The 16,953-nt window shown below is 43.8% G+C and overlaps 1 protein-coding gene across 18 annotated transcripts in view; it reads right to left on the bottom strand.

Moving 5' to 3' along the window:
• The window catches only part of BMAL1 (basic helix-loop-helix ARNT like 1), a gene marked incomplete at its 5' end in the record, with an annotated part of 100,961 nt that overhangs the window by 55,296 nt on the left and 28,712 nt on the right, over positions 1 to 16,953 (bottom strand). The gene's annotated exons all lie outside the window — the stretch shown is intronic.

Genomic DNA, 16,953 nt, shown 5'->3' with positions numbered 1-16,953 from the left:
GGAGCAATGTACAGACATGCTCCCTCCACCTCACTGATATGCTGTGAGGTGAAACTATTGGAACTCCCATCTTATGAGAAAAATCAGGGCTCGGAAAGGGTGTGTATTTTACCCAGCACTGGGCATCTAATAACTGATGAAGCTGGAATTTAAACTAGACATTAAGAGTATTAATCCTGGCTTTGTAATGAGCATCCATTGCTCTTATAATTCAGAAAAGGCAAAGAAGAAAACCTTTGGAGGAAAATTTGTTCATCATGAAGAGCTTTGTAGTCAGATACAGTAGCACACGTCTGTAATCCCAGCAATTCAGAAGGCTGAGGCAAGAGGATAGTAAGGCTAGCCTCACTAACTTAGTGAGGCCCTAAGCGACTTAGCGAGACCCTGTTTCAAAATAAAAAATAGAAAGGGCTGAGGAGGTGACTCAGTGGTAAAGCATCCCTGGGTTCAACCCCCAGCACCAAATAAATAATAATAAAGAAATAAAGAGCTTTGTATCAAATGATCTATTTTATACAAAATATTCAGTTTCTACAATAAAAATCCAGCCCCATCTCTTATGGAAAGCACTGGCACCCTAGCAGAGCAGGAGAAAGGATTCTGGGGCCTTCTTTTATGGGGCAGTAACATTTGTTATTGCTGTCACTGTTAGAAAAAGCAGGTGTATTCCATGGTTCAACGGGAAAGGTTCTAAGGAGAGACCTATGAACAAGTTTGAGATTGAGGAATTAAGGTGCTTGGAATCTGTATTCTCCAAAACCTATACCTTGAAAACTGGAAGAATGGAAGGAAGGAAGGAAGGGAGGGAGGGCAGGGTATGGTGGTGCACACCTGTAATCCCAGCAGCTTGGGAGGCTGAGGCAGGAGGATTGCAAGTTCAAAGGCAGCTTCAGCAACTTAGCAACGCCTTAAGCAATTTAGCTCAAAATAACCAACAAACAAAAAAGGACTGGGAATATGGTTAAGCACCCCCCAGGGTTCAATCCCTGGTACAAAAGAGAGAGAGAGAAACAGCATACTCTTTTTAAAATTAAGATTTCAAAAATGTATAAATTAGAAAGCAGATATTTATATTTACCTGAATTGAGAACATTAAATTCTGTGGAAGCTAAGTTTATCCCCCTTTATAATCTATAAATCCAAATAACAGTCCTTTCAGTCTGATGTTTGGGGCCAAAAATCTCTATTCCATCTCTCTGGTAGATGCAGGCTATGGCTTAAGTTTATGTGCAAGTCAGCAGGTGCATCTCATCCAAATGGCCAGGAAACTTCTACTGTGTGAATACATTTCTCAAATATGAGAAATAAATGCAAATGGAAAATATTATCAATCAAACGGGTATTTCTAAATGCTACTGGGATATCCGACAGCCCTCAGCTACCAGCATCCTGCAGAAATGTGAAGTGCTGCATGATTGCGAATGAGAAGCAGCATGAGGACAAAAGGGCACATAACCTAACCTTCAGGATCAGAAATTTTCATCTGTGATCCCTGGGGGGAATTTCAGGGTAAATATTTCATGACAAGGGTTGGGCTTGTGAGTATTTGTCATGTGCATTTTTCCTGGGGAGAGGGTCTATAAATTTCTCCAGACTCACAGAGATCTGTGACCCCCAAAGACTAGAAGCATCTACCAACCCTTTCTGCTGCTGTTCCTGTTTTATTTAGGGTGTCAGCTACACAGCTACACAGGAAGACCCCTGGCTTTGACTGTAAACAAGTTGGTGTTGACAGAGAAAATGGTCAAAGCTCTTGCGCAGATAGTTAGCAACTGGAAACTGCTCAGCCAGAGAATGAAAAGAGGCATTTAGCTAAAGGGAACTGAGAAACTGCTGGGCTTTAGCTTGAGCTGGTAGCCTTGAGAGGGAAAAATAGCTTGATCAGAAAAGAACAGGGAGCCAACTTGGGGACCAGAGAATCTTAGGCAAGAGGAACTTGTGAGCAACAGTATGAGACAGGAAAAAGAATACAGGCTTTGGAACCAGGCAGGGCTCCACCTAAATCCTAGCCATGTGGCCCAGAGACAGTGATGGTGATGATAACGACAATGACAATGACAACTGTATCTGCAATATGCTGTTATTTACTGACAGCATGATGTCTAACACACAGTAATCAAGCACTTAGGTACTTACAAAATAGCATATGCTTTCATTTAATTTTCACAGCAGCTCTATAAACTCTCTCTCTATTATCTCCACTTTCTAGATCTGGAAAAAGAAAGTTAAAGAGATTAAGTGGCATTCCCAAGAGCCACAGCTAGTTGGGACTCAACCTGGGTCTGCTCAGCTCTAAGTCCATACTGTTAACTACTCAGCTCTACTGCATTGCCCAGCCTCAGCTTCCTCGTCTGTCAAGGAAGGAAGGAAGGAAGGAAGGAAGGAGGGAGGGAGGGAGGGAGGGAAGAAAGAAAGTAATCCTCACTGCTGCAGACTTGTAGCAACTAGACAGAACACATGTGAAGGGTGCCCAGCACACAGGAAGCTCTCCAATACAGCTGCTCCTGTCTTCCCTCTATCACAGGGACCTCTGGAAGGGAGAGGAGAGGTGGGAGGTGAGCATCTGATATACAGAAGGTACAGCGTTTCACTTCACAGGACTCAGGAAACATCACTGGCATCTGGACCAAGGCTTAAGAGACTGTGATGATAAACCCCCCATTAGGCACACAGAGGAACACTTCAGCAAGGTGGGTAAGAATGTATTTACTTAGAGGCAAAAGGATTTTCATCAAAACTTGGAAAGGATTAAATTATGGGGCTGGGGATGTGGCTCAAGCGGTAGCGCGCTCGCCTGGCATGCGTGCGGCCCAGGTTCGATCCTCAGCACCACATACCAACAAAGATGTTGTGTCCGCCAAGAACTAAAAAATAAATATTAAAAATTCTCTCTCTCTCTCTCTCTCTCTCTCTCCTCTCTCACTCTCTCTTAAAAAAAAAAAAAAAGAAAGGATTAAATTATAAGAAGGAGGAATAATTCAAGTCCAGAAAGTAAGTCTCAAAAAGCAGCACCAGACAGCATGGCCACGCCCAGACCAGGAGTGTGTGCGCACCCATGGCCTGACTGCCTGGGACTGCAGGGGGCAAGGCCTTGCTTCTGGGCATGTTTTAGAGAAGCAGATGTTGAATCCCTGGTTATCAGTGAGCCTGGCCTGGAACCTGGGCAGAGACTAAAAAAAAAAAAAAAAAAAAAAAAAAGAAAGGAGGAAAAGAAAACAGGGATAATTTGTTACAGCAAGTCAGCTCTGGAGTCAAATATGGAGAAATGTAGCCGCTACAACAAAGAACTCCTTCATGGGTTTGTAATGTGTGAAGATCAAGGGGCCTATCTGCAGGAGGAAGAGCCACACTTATTGATTCCACCACCTTGACCCCACTCTTCTTGAAAGATCGAGTAGGGGAGGCTGCAGGGCAGCTCCCAGTGCTCCTTGGAGCACCAATAGCACTGCACAGACATGCACCCCAGGGCTTATGTTTGCTTGTGAGAAAAGCGTCCCAAGTAGGGCCAGCTTAGCCCTCCTGCCGTTTTTATAAAGGAATCACTACACCAAGTTATACTAAGAGGTCTTCAGGTCCTATCATCTTCCCCCTCATCTCTCCTGTAGCACAGGCTCGGCATCAATTTCCTAGACCATTTTAACAGCCTCTCAAGTAGTTCTGCTGCCTCGCTCCCACAGACCAGCCCCCGCACTGCCACCAGCTGGCTTTCTAAATTAAAAGTGCTGACCACGTCACTCACCTCCTGAGAGATGTCTACTAGATTTGCAATGCCTATGGAATAAATCCCAAAGTCTTAGCTTGCACGCAGGCATGCGCTAACTCATTCATTTGTTCATCACCCATCTAATGTTTCATGATCACCATCTATGTGCCAGGCTCAGTTTCAGGCTCTGGAGTGGTGTGTGTAATAGATAAGACCAGGCCCCTCCTTGTGGATTTACATCCAAGTGAAGCTAAACAGTGAACAAGAAGACAGGTATATAATATAAAGTCAGGTAGTGATGGGTGCTAGTGAAGAAAAATAAAGCACGGCAAAAGAACGGAGTGTTTGCTGAGGTTGGCGACAGAGGGGTGCTTCTGGTAGACAGGTGAGAGACAGCACGTAAGCAGACCAGAGTGGAGTGGGGGTAAGCCAGGCAAAGATGTGCGGGAAAGAGCAATGCAGGCTGAGGAGAGCAAGCGCAAAGGCCCAGGGCAAGAAAGAGGAGCAGCAAGAAAGGCAGAGTGGCTGAAGTGTGTCAGCAAAGCAGCGAGTGCTGACAGAGAACAGAGACGTGAAGGGGGCTGGCAGCCATAGCCAGAAGTTCAGAATCTACTCCCAGGATGCCAGGAAGCCACTAGAGTTCTGAGGAAGAAAGTGATAAGCACTTCTCTTCTTTGGAAAAGCTGGCTTTGCCTTTTGGGGAATGAGGCCAGAGAGAAGTGGAGAGACCCACCGAGAGCAAGAGGTTGATATGAGGTGGAGACAAGCGGTGGCTTCTGAGGTGTGCTGTGAAGGGAGTGTCGTCAAGAACTGCACTCAGGCAGCGTGGGGGATGAAGGAAGAGCAGTATCACTGATGAGGCCTTTGTTTCGGGCCTGGGTGGTGTCACATGAGATGGGGAAAACCGTGGAGCAGAAAGGTGGTTTTTTCTTTTTAAGATCAAATTAAGAGTTCTGCTTAGGTATGTTGGGTCTGCGTTCCCGTGACACCTCGCAGTATAGCTGTGGAGTGGGCAGTGGGTTTGTGAGTTGAGGGCTCAAGAAGAAGGCTCAGGCTGGGGCTTGTCAGTGAATGGGTGACCACCATAGTGGCAACTTGGGTGCTCCACCACTTGGCCCCCACTGCAGACATGTACCAAGTTGTCACCTTTTACCAGGACTCTGGCCTTTGTCCTGTGGTCCCTTCTGCTTGGAGTGCTCTTCTTGGACTTCTACAGCTGGCAGAATGCTCCTCATCTTTAACACTCACTCAAAAATCATCTTTTCTCTATAAGGCTCTCTCTGACTCCCCAAGAGAGAGCCAGCGTCCCCCTCTCTTCTCTCATAGCAGCCTAGTGCATATCTCTGTGATGGCGCAGCCCACGTGCCACCTGAGCCACTTACCCCTTTCCTGCCTAGGGCAGTGGCTGTAAGCCTAGCCTATGTCACCTAACATGAAGCCTGCGCATGGCCAACGTAACTAAATGAATGGAGTCGTCCTCTCTGCAAAGAGGAACGAAAGAAATGACATATGTGCAAACTGACTCACACTGCAGCTGCTGTCTGCAAGGGAAAAAAGGTGAAAAAAAAAAATGAGGTGCCGTCCCCACTGAGGCACTAATGAAGCTCAATGGGGTAGAATGACATCTTCCCTGGAGGAGCTGCTTACCAATAAAAAAGAACTTAGAATCTAAGAGTTGAACAGATAGCTCAGGGCATGATAGGACATCATGAGCTCTGCACCTGATGGAGGTGTTTCGGGTTTGAACTACAGAAACACCCACTGAGTGCAAAACCAACATGCCAGGAGTCAGAGGCAGAGGGAAGGAAGTCGGCATCCTTTCTCATTTAATCTGGAGAGCAATCTAGGAAGCAGGGCCTATCAGCCCTCCTTCACAGATGAGGACAAGGAGTACCAGAGAGGAAGGTGATTCACCCAAGGTCACAGAGTTGGGAAATACAGATTCACAGCCAGGTCCACCAGTCACCAACATCTGCATTCGTTCAGCACATTCCAAAGCCTCACTCCATGACACAGGGTCCTCTAGCATGCAAGATCCTGTGGACCACGAGGTCCCAGACTGCACCATAGAAACATGGTTCTGGTGAGGGGCTGTGATTTGCCCATGGTTACTGAGATGTCACCAGAAGAACAGAGGCTTGGAACACTGGCTGCATTCTTTTAATGGGCAGAGACAAAGCAAAGCATACCATTTTAACAGTCTGACCTTTCTGCTAACAAATATCTTACAAATAAAAGTGAGAGGAAAGGGAAATAGTGGTTTGTTTGTTTGTTTGTTTGTTTGTTTTTTAACTATGATGCTGTGTGATTCAGGTAACTAGGCAGCCGTCACTGCACCTAGTGGATTACAAAAACAACAGCATGGATCACACTGACCGGTGGATGGCAGTTCTCTCATGCACTTACCCAAAGGTTTGTTGCCCACCTATTGTGTGCAGGACACTCAGCAAGGCAGCAAAGGATAAGGAAAAGAGTCCTGGATTGAACTGTGGCTCCCTGACTCACGACTGTGTAATAGTATATTAACCTAAGCCTCAGTTTCCTCATCTATCCAAAAGAACGCACGGCCCATTTCACAAAGCTGTTCTGATGTCCTGAGGACTAAGTGGGATGACATATATGCTTGGCATGCAGCAAACATCTAATGCAGCAAACATCTAATCATCACTGAACAAGCAAAGAACTTATGTATACTGTAGAAAAAGGAATGGAAAAAAGAGCTATATCCAAGCTCTTGTAAAGTCTTAGTAGGAGAAAATAGCATCCTCTGAGGACTTACTGAAGCATAAAGAAATTCTTTAAGAAATTTTTAGTTGCTGAGTATTTTAAGGCGGGGTAGGAGAAGTGAAAAGCAGAGTGAGAGAAAAAGGAAAGTGAAAAGAGAAGAGCTGAATTTGAATATATCAGTGTGTTGTCAAGAGTCAAAAGAAGTTAACATGTATATAAAAAACAATGTTACTGCTGGTGGTGCAGGAGGCTGAGGCAGGAGAATTGTGAGTTCAAGGTCAGTCTCAGCAATTTAGCAATGCCCTAAGCAACTCAGCAAGACCCAGCCTCTAAATAAAATATAAAAAAATGGCTGGGGATGTGGCTCTGAGGTTAAGCACCCCTGGCTTCAATCCCCAGTAAAACAAAACAAAACAAAACAAAAAAACAACAAAAACAAAACAAAACAAAACAAAAAACAGAAAGAACAAAACAAAAACAATGTTACTTTATCACTGATGGACAGAACTTAGTTATTTATGGTTTATTTTCTCTGCCCAACATCCCCTCTTTGCTTGATAATCTTTTCCACCCTACTCTATCTGGAGGATTAATGTTTTTCTATTAATCAATTCCTATTATTGTGCACTCTACACTGTCTCTGCCTTTTGAGCTTTCTCTGTGAAATACTGAGCTCCTGAGAATATGAATTGAGTACTCAAGGGATAACCTTCCTCTCACTCCAAGAGACCTCGCCAGTAGCCACCAGCTTAGAGAATCCCCAGAGAAGAAAGAACCTTCTCTGTACTTCAGGAAGATGAGGCAGGACTCACACTATAGAGTGTTAATTCTGTGGTGAACATCTGAAACACACCTTTTCAAATATAAAAATTCCTCCAGTTGCTCCTGTGGTAGAAATACTGTCCCCATTTTGTAGAAGGGAACACTGAGGCTCAGAGAGGTGAGGTTACCAACTGAAGGGTCACGCTGCTAGTAAAAATGATGAAGTCAGGATTTGAACCAGGGTCTGACTCTAAATCCCTTTCCTCTGGACCAGAATGCCCAGTGTGGTTCGAACAAAGCTGATAGCACCTAGAAGATCTAGGCATCAAATCTACTGCAGCCTCATAAAGAAGGTTAGTTCTGAGGAGCTGCGGCTAAACAAAGGGCAAACACCATCTCAGAGAAGCAGACAGAAGGTCTCCAGAGAAGATGGAATTCAAAATGTCACATGCAGTTAGTGATGAAGGAACCATCTCCCATATCTGTCCTTTCTGTGAAAAAGCAGAAAGTCTAGGCCAGGAGCTCTCAGTCATGTGAGATCAGTAAGGGCCTCTGACCAAGAATTTTCAGATCCTTCCTGAAAGCTTTGAAAACATGAACGTAAATGTTAGCATTTCTAGGAGAAAGCTGCAAACAAAAGTGGCCACATCACTTCCCTTTCCTTTCCCCATTACCAGCTCAGTAAAGGAGACTTTGTCCCAGCCACACAGCACTGCTTGTGAGTCCCTGCTCTCCAGGTTTCTTGTGCCTAACATCTGGCCCTCCCTGGTCCCTTCCAATGCCGACTCTGCTGAGGTGCTGATGGCTCAGGCCTTGTTGGGAAGTATCAGTCAGATCCGTGATGGTAGGAAAATGGAAGCCATGATTTGGCTATTATTCTTCCAAAGTCTACTTGGCACAAATGGTATCCTTAGGTAATTAATAATTGATTACAACATTTATGAAACATTTTTGTCACCTTGCAGGATGATAACCATCACTAATGTCAAGATATGAAATCATTTCGTTAAATCCACCAATTCATATATTTTGAATGATTTTCTAAGACAAATAATGTCATTTTATGGCATATTTGTGAGTTTTAAAACTTTCTTTTTGTGTATGTGTTGAAGCCACAATAGTCCTGGGAATTGGCACAGTCTTTCTGGAGGGTGATTTGGCAATATTGATTCAAATTTTAAATGGTAGGTGGCTTAAGCCAAAAGCCCCTCTTCTAGGATCTATATCATAGAAAATCTTGTGCAAAAAAAGTTCACAGGTATGTGCAAAAATTTCTACAACAGACATGGCTGCGATGGCAAAAGATCAGAAACAACTTAAGTGTCTACCAATACTGGGATGATTAAATAAACTTAAAATACATCTATAACTGGAGTACAACTGTAAAAAAAATACACATTTACATATCAATTTGGAAATATCAATATAAAAATTTAAAGTTGTAAAAAGAAAATTACAGAATAGTATGCATAGATTCCATTTTTATAAAAAAGTAAAACCATGTACGTTAGGGATGAGGGCAGAGTGTAGGTTGGGGAACAGGAGCATGTCCAGAAATATATAAACAACAAAGTCTTGAAAGTGGTTAGCTTTGGGGAATATTTGAAAATGGGGGTCACAGAAGGCTTCCTTGTTTAGTTAACACATTTCAGAGTTGTTTGAATTGTAACAGCATATATGCTTGTCATGATGAGAAATATAAAAATCAGTTCTTAAGAGCTCATGGAAAAATGACAATTTTTAAAAACTTCCCCTGGAGTCAGCCTGTTGGAAGCTGCTCTACCCTCTGAGCATGACAGCATGCTGCTCTCTGGCTGGAAGCGGTTCCAGTCTGTCTAAGGAAACACTGCAGAAGGAAAAGAGAATCTCACACCCCTCACCTACTTCCATTTTGCCAAATTATAACTAATTTGATGAGAATGTAAAAAAATAACTGTCTAATATTTTTCAAAATCACATTGGATTAAAGCAATTCACTTTGTTTACAACCTCCCTTAAACAGTGGCTATCAACATTTATATTCTGCATTATACAACATTTTGTGTTGACATAAAAGCCTTAATAAAGATTAAAGAATTCCTAATGATGAAATTCCACATGGAGGAGAAAGGTAACCCTACTAAATCCAAGAAAGCCTAAAATACTGCGGCAACTTGGGTTATCATATGAATGATAACATGTAAAATAACTTTCCTATCTGTGATCAAAGTTGCCAATGAAAATAATGTGAAATTTATTACGCACACTAGCTTAGGGGCTATAAACTCAATTACCCACAGGCCATGCCACCATGCAAGGCGCAAAGAGACTGTGCAAGGCAAGGGCAGAGGGAACCACTCTTCAACGTGGCCACAGAAAGACCCAGAGATGCCAGACTGATCAATCTCCCAGGAAGAGCTATGAACCTGGCTTTTTACACAAAACCTACCAATTTTTTAAATGTTAGCTGCTAATTCAGAGGTTGTAGAACACATGAACACTGAACAAAATACATCGGCAGGCCAGATGCATCCCATAGATGGGGCGTTCTCAACCTGAGCCTAAGGGTATCTAATTTTTCTTAAATAACTAATTTTGTTTCAGTTTACTCTTAGAAAGATGGAGTAGGGCAGGGAAATGTCCAGTTTTACATGGAAATAAAAAAGAAGAAAGTCAAGCAATTGTTCTTAAGAAAATATTTCTAAGATACTTGTGAAAACAATTGTAGCAATCTATGTTACATTTGGAAGAAAACAACTTAGTGTATTTATTGTGTGTGTGTGTGTGTGTGTGTGTGTGTGTGTGTGTGTGTATGGGGGGGATGGTCATAGTATTTTTATTTGTAATAGGCAAAAACTGGAATCAATTCAAATGTCCAACAGCAGGTGAAAGTATAAGCAAATGGCACCCTACTGTGACAGCAGAAATTTTCAGTTCCAGAGTAAAGAGTAACTCAGGCCACTGCTCCCAACTTGCTGACAATGAACCTATAAGAACTTACTATTACCCATTAAATGTTTATTATAAAAATCTTTAAATAATAGCATCAACCACTGCAGTGCTCCTCTCTGCCAGGTGCTGTCCAGGCATTTGGCACCCTGGATCACCAATGTGGGTCACACAGCCACTGGGAAAGATTCCAACAAAGGCCTGACAAACCTCCCTCAGCAACAAAAAAGAAAAACAACAGAGAACTTAGACTCAACATCATAAAATTGGGATTATCCATTTTTTCCAAAGCCAAAACAACAACAGATATATATTTGTGCTAATAATATCTGGACATAATCTGTGATTCACAAAGCTCTTCCCTTTTCTGCCATCTCACTTACTCACCAGGCCTTTTAACTGTGCATCTTAAGCTTTATCTCTTGTCCAGTCTTACATTATTACCAACAATAATACTTTTAAAAACAATAGCAGATACTAGGTATTTGGTATTTTCTACATGTCAGGCATGGTGCTAAGCACATTTTCATTTCCTTCAAACAAAAACTTAATAAAGGTCATTCCTCCTATCTCATTTGCAGATAAGGACCCCGAGGGCTTAGAGAGCCTGGTGTTGTGCCTTGGGCCCTGTGCTGGTGTATATAGCTGATGTTCTGAAGTGGATCTGCCTCCACAACCAAGTGCCCTTTGAAGGAGATGTCTCAGGGGCATCTGTGCTTTAAGCCCATCTCAGTTTGTTGCTGGCAAATGTCCTTAGGGCCTAGCTAACATTCCTTCCCCCATTGTCCACTTTCCCCACTTGGTCAGAAGCCATTTTTAAGTTTTTATTTTTCCCACTCAAAAACAGGGTGAGTCATTTGGAGCTCAGCCAGGCTGCCCTTAGAGGGCCCTGGTGGCCTGGTGAGGTGCCCTGGGAAACCTGACTCCCCCTGCTGCCCAGTCCCTGCCCAGCTGTCTGGAGTCTAGAGAGGGTTTTCACATCATTGTGATCTAAACAGTCACAGGGATCTGATAGGCACAAAAAGCTGGTGAAGAGGTCACTGAGATACCAAAGTCAGGGGTGGGGTGGGGAAAGGTGTCCTTGGATTGGGAGAGGAGAAAATATTTATTTAGCCAAGAGCTATTATATTTCTATTATCCCTAGTGGCACATTAGAGAAGGAAATACAGCAAGGTGATAAATGATGCAAGTAAAAACATCATGCAAGATAAACACACACACACACCTACACACTGCATCATGGAGCAACTGCTCCTAAGGAAATTACTTCTGGTTCTCCCTTACCCCTTCTGTAGAGACCTGAGCCCTGGATGTCCAGAAAACTGCCCTGCCACAGAGACCACAGGCCAGGGCTGGTCTGATCTTGACAGGCTCTGGAAGGACAAGGATGGCAGGTACAAAGGTCATTATGACCCGCTACTGTCAGTCATCCTCAGAGTGTGTGAAGGTCCAGACACCAGAGAAGGAGCAGCTGGCTCTGTCCTAGGAGGCAAAAGGGTCCATTTCCTTACAGATGGACAACAAGGGGCTTGCAGGGTAGTGAAAGGGCAAAGGGAGTGGGAAGAAAAGAGTGGCACAGATGTTTCCTTACCATTGCGAGCCCTGTTGCAGGAACCAAGTGAGGCTGAGGGTTAATCCCCAGGCACACATTCAGGAGAGTCCAAGAAGTGGGGGTCTGCAGTGGCTCTTTTATGGCCATTGCCTAGACTCCCATGATAAAAGAGCATGGGTGAGTGGGTGGTTCCCTCAGGCTGTCAGTCAACCCTGTGTGGGGCACCTACTTAAGAGTCATGGGTACTCTTATCATCCCAGGACTTACAGGGGCTGCCAGCAGGGTACAAACATTCTTTAATAACCACACAAATAAATACAAATATAAGATGACCTTTGTGATGAGCGCTAGGGATGTGCAGGAGGACAGGCTGCTGGGATGTGTGGCAGAGGGTCTTTAGGGTATGAGTGAAATCATGCACCTGTAGGCCGGCACCTGGGACCAGCCCCTGGTTTGCCAGATTTCATCGGGTGGGGCCCTTGTCTTCTCATATGGCATCTTTGTGATAATAACAACACTCCTCCACCCACCATCATCTACCAAATCCCTAATATGAAGTAGTTAACCACCAAGCACTTTGACAGTAAGCAGTCCACCAGCAGCTGGTAATCATGTTGGGAAGGTGAGGCTGAGACCCGGCCTTCCTATCAGGGAAGTCAAGGGAGGCTCCCACCAAATCAGCTGACATCTGAGGGGTAATCAGGCATGAGCCAGGCAAACCAGGAGGAAAAAGCTTTCCATGCAGAGGAAACAGCTGTGGGAAGTCCCTTGCAAGGGAAGGCAGCATCAGAAGAATTTCCAGGCAAGAAAAGCTGGGCTCTTGGTCAGCAGGACCCTCCATACGAGATGAGTCTTTTGGAAGGCCTTCCCAGCTTACTGTAAACCCCTGAATAAAAGCCGTGATCTTGGCACAAGTTCTTTTGCAGAACAGGAAGTGAAGAAGACAACCAAGATGAATGCTTCCAATGAAAATGTGAATTTATTTTCCACAATCTTGGTGTATGTGCTAGCTCCCAAGGGAAATAAGGACACTGACCAGGGATCCCTGGGTCAGAACTCCTTCCTACTCATGCTACTCCTCAGTGCACATTCACTATGGACTTTATAAGGTTCCAAACAAAGAAAAAGATGCCCTGGGTATCCCCCACCTCAGAGGACAACTAGGAAACCTGATCCTCCAGCCCAAACTGCATTCTATGTTGGGGGCAAGGAGGGGGGTCTATCAGAGTTTGACAAGAATTAATATTTTAGCTATTTTAGGAAATCTTGGATTTGTCTAAAACCAAGGCAGGTGGATCTCATTCCTGAGAATTCCTTGATGGATTATTTTTCATTTTGTTTTTTTTCCCCAGTTTTTTCTACTTATTTTATTACAGTTTTCCTTTTCTTTTTTTAATTTTTTTTTTATTTTTTATTTTTTGATTGCAATTATTATTCTATCAACATAGGAGCAATAAATAAATAAATAAAATTTTAAGAAGTCAGAGGCAAAGAATATAGGGAAGTGACATTCCAGAGGTCTCACAAACACAAATGTAGAATGACCTGCCCTGCCCTCAAAGATGAGAAGAGGTTTAGCCCCATCAAACTCAATGGCCACTGAACTTCCAATTCCAAGTGTATCTGATCGCATTTTAAATCTGTTGTTTGGCTGTACAAACAGACTTTGCTATCTTCACTCTTTCAACAAATACTTCCTGAGCCAGGTGCACTAGGCTGGCACTGGGAACAGAGAGATTGTGTGTGTGTGTGTGTGTGTGTGTGTGTGTGTGTTTTTCTCCATTCTTAAGGAGTTCAGTTTACTGAGCATTACAGATAAGAAAGTCAACAACTACACTGATAAGTGCTTTGTAACAGCCCTGCAGGGTGTTCTGGGAGGCAGGAGGAAGGTCATCTCCAGGTTGTGGGAGGAGTATACAGGAGAGCTGGAGGAAAATGGAACTCAGTCACCTAGATGAGAAGCAGGGGTCAGGTGGTTCCCAGGAGAGGACCTAGCACTGGCAAAGCCACCAGAGCTGATGGCTGTTGGTGGCTGGGCTGAAGCTGGAAATGTGGGTTAGGGAAAAAGTGGAATGAGGAAGGTGGCCAAAAGCCAGGTTATAAAAAAGCTCATGGAAGGGGATTTGGCTTTTATTCTGTAAGTACCGGAGCCCTTGGAGAGTCTTAAATAGAAGAAAACCATGATGAGATAGGTGAGTTAAAAACAACATGTTGACAAGAGTGTGTGGTGAAATGAAGGAGGATAAAGATGGGCAGGATGACCAATGGAGGAGCTACTGTAAAAAAACAAACAACAACAAAAAATATATATATAATACATGAATATATATATATGTATGTGTGTGTGTGTGTATATATCTATATGTCTTCAAATAATGAATCCTAAACAAAGGAGTTGGGGGAGAAAAGAAAAAAGACTCAAAAAAATCAGAAGATGGACTTTTCAGGACATAGTACTCAGTGGAATATGACAGACGGGGGGAAGGACAAGTCATGGATGACTCCTGAAGTAGAGTCAACTGAAGGGGCACAGACCAAGGCCAGCACCTTGGGGAGCAAGGCAGAGGGGGCACTTGGGGTAGGGCAGGGAGGAGTCTGAGGTGCGGGTCCTGGGTGAGGTTCTGACTCTGAGGCAGGCCAGTGAGGCTGCAGGGCAGAGAGAGCAGTTGATGAGTTCACCCAGGAAACACCAGGGAGGACCTAAGAGGGACCAAGCAAAACCCACAGCTAAGGACAAAACAGGCCAAGCAAGCCTCAGAAGTCAGGGTCTGTGAGGTTGGAGGAGAAGCAGAAGACAGCAGATCAAGCCACACAGGAAGGCCAGAGATGAGGCCTCAGGGGGGAGCCCTGTTTGGAGGGAACAGTGGAAAAAAAGGAAAAGTTGAGTGCTCAGCTGAGAAAGCTGTAGTCACTCCAGAGGTTTCCTGTTTCCCCCAACAGGCTTGCTGCTGTCTGGCTCCACTGGTCAGAGAGGCCTTTCCTGACCACCTCCCAGCTCCATAGGTCTCATTGCTCTCCACCCCACACCAAACTCCTCTGGCCCCCGTGGGTTGGGCTCGAGGTCACATTACACATCTCATCTACCTAGGGTGTCTGCCTCCTGACAACAGACCTGGTCCTGTGTCACCTCTGCAACTACGGAACTGAGAGCAGTGCCTGGCACACAAAGGCTGAGCACCGAGTCCTAAGTTACCTGGTTCATTAGAAGCAACAGATAAATTAGTGAACATACACACTCCATGTCCAATTCTGCTCTAGGCACGAGGGATGCAGTGAGAAGACCTAACAAGACCTTGCCTCTGAGGCTTGAAGTTGGAGAAGAGCTTAGAAAAACACCAAGTATTTAAACAAACAAACAAACAAAAAACCACATTGCAATTGCCATAGAGTTAGGGTTGGAATCTGCCTCTCAAGCCTTCTGATGACATTTCCTGTCCAAGCCCATCTGCCATTTTCACCAAACTGAAGGACAATTTGGCTTCTTTCACCCTTTTAAAAGACTCTTAGGATGTGGAAACACCCACTATGGCCTCTCAATTTTTAACCTGAAGAGCTCAATCTACCTCTACGTAAGTGGGAGGAGATATTCCAGACTTAGGTGACATAAAACAGGGAATGCCATAAACCAGGGGTCATATAGAACTACGTTCAAATCCTTGTGACCTTGGGCCAGTTATTCAACCTCTTAATGACTTGATTTCCTTACTGCTGAAATGGGAACACTAAATCTCCCATCATAGGTCATTGTAAAGATGAAATAAAATGACACACACAGAGCACTTAGCACTGTACTTGGTACACAATGAGTGTTTCATCAACAGTGCCGCAACAGTTAACCTACTATACCAACAGTTAACACATTGCTTTTACTATTAGGTATCCAACTGCTGAATTAAAAAACTACTTAGAATTCAAACCACAGAATGTACCCTTGAAAAACTCAGCACAAATTGATACGTCATTGAATGACTTGATGAATTGTCTCAAATCCCCCGTACTTTTAAGGACTCTACAGTAAGAAGTTTTATATCAATTTTTGGTCCACTCCATTGTTTCCTCCAGTTTGTGTAAATGCAACTATTTACCCAACAGATCACATCTTGTCTCATGGCAAAAGTCCAAACATGGGCCAAATTCCATGGTGCAAGTTGTAGCAGAGTTATGAACACCACACCTCAAAGGGAGCCTTAAGAACACAATCACAAGCCCAGTGTACACACAAACTCCAAACATAGCTTGGCTCCAAAGAAGGCAATAAGAACTGGCCACAGCATGTTCTGCCTGCCTCCAAAGGGAAGAAATGTCACTCTGACATGCAAACACTTAAATCTTACATGTCTACCTTCTTTGACTTCCCCAATCTCCATGAGTGGTATATTTTAAAAATATCTCCATTCTTTATCTCTCAGTGATGTCTGACCCCATGCAAGCTGGCTTCTTCCCCTCTCATGACATGACAGTCCTCAAGGCCACCTTGCCACAAATTCAGCACTTTTCCTTCAGATCCCTTCTGTCTGGTCTCTGTTGTCCCAACCTCTTCCATTCTTGGGACTCTCTCCTCCAGGGCCTCTGGGTCTCTTCCACCCTCTTCCTCCCATCCTGAAGTTATGCACATTTCCCCAGAGTCAGCCTTCTGCTCATCTTGGAGACAACTTATTTAAAACTATGGCTTCCATCTGAACATCCAGACTTCACCTTCTCAGTCTAGGCTTCAATCCTGCATTTGTGGTTATCTACTGGACATTCCCTATGGATGAATCCTGATATCCTGAATTCAACACATCTAAAGCCAGATGCATCTACCACCCCTTTCCAACCCCAACATCCACACTTCTGTCAACGATACCATTGTGAACCCAACTAAATTTAAATTTTCATCTTCTTTGACTCCTGTCTTTAAAAAGATTGAAAATGCAATTGGTTGCTCCTTGACAACATCTCTTCTATAGTTCATTTAATCTCATTACTATTAGCCATATGTCCTCATGTAGGGATTGCTGCTATTGCTTTCTAACAGAGCCCCATGCCTCTTGCCCAGCTACCAAGTGAATGTTTCTAAGACATCACCTCAGTTGTTTTACTTCTTTACTCAAAATAACTTAGATGGGTTCCTACTGCCTTCAGGATAAAGTCTAAGTGCCTTAGCCTGGCACTCAGGGTCTAGAAAAGAGTTGACAAACTACATCATGCAGGCCAAACCCAGACCACCATCTGATTCTCTAAAGTTTTGCTGGAATGAACTCATACCCATTCATTTACATATCATCTATGGCTGCTTTCA

Source organism: Spermophilus citellus, assembly GCF_964194105.1.
Source record: "Spermophilus citellus genome assembly, chromosome: 2".
Taxonomy (NCBI): domain Eukaryota; kingdom Metazoa; phylum Chordata; class Mammalia; order Rodentia; family Sciuridae; genus Spermophilus; species Spermophilus citellus.
Note: the sequence above shows the minus strand (reverse complement) of the source record. Positions and strands in the feature narration are given on the sequence as shown.